Genomic DNA, 3,061 nt, shown 5'->3' with positions numbered 1-3,061 from the left:
TCCACGTAACTGTGAACCAAATTTGAAGTCACAGAAGAAAAAAAAATGTTTTGTAGCTTGTAGGAAAAAAATGAATTTAGAGATTAAATGTTCACTTGCAGAAAAATACACATTTTTTAAATATATTTTCCATTACAACTGCAACTTTAATTATTACAACCTCTCAAATCAGTCATTACAACTTGACGAATCTGCTCTGTGGCAGTATAAATCGACGAATCTGCGGTCTTGACTTTTGCTACACTTCTTGCGATAAATGTGTCGCAAAAGTAATTTTCACCTGTAGATGTGGGGGGAGGGAGGGGGGTTGGAGCGAAGGGGCGGAGCTATCAGAAGGACGAGGCTTGGGTCAGTCACAGTCACAGTCAGGTCGAACCGGATGACAGCGGGGCTACTGTTCGTGTTGCTACCAGTCCGCTGACATGGCGCGTCAATCAACGGTAAGTTTCGCCCATTACTTGCCCAGTATTACTTTGAATATTATTATTGTGATTGAGGATTAAATCCGCTTTGAAGACCACCGTTTTATATCGTGCAGTTTAGCGGCGAAATAACGTCAGTCAGCCAGCTAACGCTAGCTTTGTTGAGTGTATGCTAGCTAAACAAGTAGTGGTTGTAGTCTATACAGCAGTAATTCATATATTATAGCCTACTGCTTTGGCACTAACGGTTGATAAGCGTTTATGAAAATAAAACCAATTGAACTGTACTGAAATAATGACAAGTTTTATAATTGTCTTGGCCTCCTGCTGTGTTTTTAAAGCCTTTGTAAATTATCCATGCTATTTTCTATTTAGCTAACGTCAAAGTAGTGTATGTGAAATCAACCTCACAATAAGATGTGTGTATATTACAATTATTAATGTCATATTTCAAGATGATTACTTAGATATTACGATATGGTTGGTTGAGCTGGAGTTCATTATTGAGCTTACAAGTTAACGTCACAGTCATCTGAATAACGAACCCAAACCTTGTTGTTTTTATTAATTGTATTACAAATTGATATCAAATAAACAGTAAGCATTGGTAACACAATGTCCAAAGTTACAGTAAAATAAAAAGGACCCTGACTCGGACAATACACAATCCAACATGTTCAACAGAAGAGAATCAGTTATATTGTTTGTACACATGGTACTTTACATATATATCTGTTTGTTTAAGGTGTCCAGGTGATGCAGACAGGCTGGACCAGAGAGTGAGAGACAGAACTGGACTCCAGCACAGGTACTAAGACTCTTTTTTCATACTGTACAAAGAATCAAGAAAGATATTGGTTTAAATGAATGAAGTATTGACTTGAATACACTGATATACATTCCATTAAACAATACTAAATACTAGATCACCTACACATCAGCTAAGTTGAGGGTTTATTCCATGCAAAAAGTCACATTTAGATGTTAACAAGCAATATGACTTTGTCAGCTTTCTAATTTAATGTATTGAAGGCAAAGATATTTAACACATAGTGAGAACTGCTACTATTTATCTCTCAATATTGTCTGTAAAAAACGTGGTAAAAGTTATTCTTTCAGTGAGACAACAGAGCAAGCTTCTACAGTTGCACTATGTTTTGATAACCGTTAAATATTATTTTGATAATAACATATATTTCAATGTTGATGAATTTCATACTGTTCATTCATAATCTGATTACAATTAAAAAATAATTATATCAACAGCCCCATAACACACAAACACACCTCTTTCATAAATAACACACTTGTTCTGCAATAATGTTTTATGTTTCCTGTAATTTTTGTTAGGAAAGGACATGCCTGAAAGACACGACATCTTCTCCTTCTCTGAGGGTCAAGAAGAACATCCAAGAGGAACATTAAAAGCTGATGTTATGAGATTTTAAGACCAGTACAAGACATTCACTAAGAAACTACTTTTATTGTGAAAACAAAGATCTGCACACCGAATATTTTTGTAGTCTATCAGGACCATCATTTGTTTGTGACGCTGCCTGCACCTCAGAGAAGGGGTGGTTATAGTCAGGCTTATAAAGTGTGGCGAAAAACATAGTCAGCTGATCGAATGCACCTATTTCCACATCTACACTCCATCAGCTGATTATTTCTATGTGCCTCACTTTATGAGCTTCACATCACCTGTGCCTTGTACCGCAGAGTTTGCAACGTCACAAATAAATGGGGCCAATCTTCAGTCAGATGTGAATGTGTAATATAACATTTTCAGTAAGAATAATGGACAAAAGGAGAGCAAATACAAATACAATTTCTTGAAATGTGAACCAAAAGTTAATCAAATGTTTTAAATAAAAAGCACATATGGACAGAAGGTGTAAACCTATTAAATGTATAAGTAAACACATTTAGTCAAATAACGTGACAGACTAGGCCTGTGCAGTTGGTATCAGCTTTGCCCAGCATGGGCTCCTCCATCAGGCCTGGTCTTCCTCGCTGAGGAAAGACCCTCAGTCCTCTCCACACCAACAGACAGGACGTCCATCACACGGAGGTTTCTCCCTGAAGTCTCTGCAGCCCTCTGGACACCACGCTGTCTCAATCCGTCCACACTGAATATGAGAGGGGAAAAATGAAAATAATAAATGCTTTAGAGACAATAAGAAACATAAAGTTGACTGTTGAGTTGCTCAGTTTTTTTAGATTGTCAATACTATTACTGTATAACTAATATCTCAGGTTAAGAGGCACCTTCAAATAAAGATTGGTCTTTAAATACATGTTGTCTTTTGAATTGTTTGTCTAAAGTCAAGGATCTAGAACTGGTACTTAGTTTTAATGATACAGTCTGGTTATTATGCTGTTTGGAGGAGGCATCGGTAAGAGCACTAACTAGCTGTACACATGTAACACATGTACCTTAGCTTGACTTAAACGTATAGTTCAGTGATGGCAAAATATAAATAACTAATGTCATGCAAACATATTAATATTTGCTTGATTCCAGAGTTGAATTTAGCACAATTGCATACAAACGTTAAGGGATTTTAAGATTCTGAAGTCTTCGTTCTAAATAGAAAATAGCATGGATAATTTACAAAGGCTTTAAAAACACAGCAGGA

General features: G+C 36.3%; 1 long non-coding RNA gene across 1 annotated transcript; it reads left to right on the top strand.

The window, feature by feature from the left end:
- The first annotated feature begins 349 nt into the window (after positions 1-349).
- Positions 350-1,870, top strand: LOC139434748 (uncharacterized). Its single transcript, XR_011644049.1, has 3 exons — positions 350-440; positions 1,168-1,230; positions 1,773-1,870. It is a non-coding gene; the product is annotated as an uncharacterized lncRNA (long non-coding RNA).
- Positions 1,871-3,061: the final 1,191 nt, after the last annotated feature.

The sequence above is a fragment of the Pseudochaenichthys georgianus genome, chromosome 11 (genome assembly GCF_902827115.2).
Source record: "Pseudochaenichthys georgianus chromosome 11, fPseGeo1.2, whole genome shotgun sequence".
Lineage (NCBI taxonomy): Eukaryota > Metazoa > Chordata > Actinopteri > Perciformes > Channichthyidae > Pseudochaenichthys > Pseudochaenichthys georgianus.
Note: the sequence above shows the minus strand (reverse complement) of the source record. Positions and strands in the feature narration are given on the sequence as shown.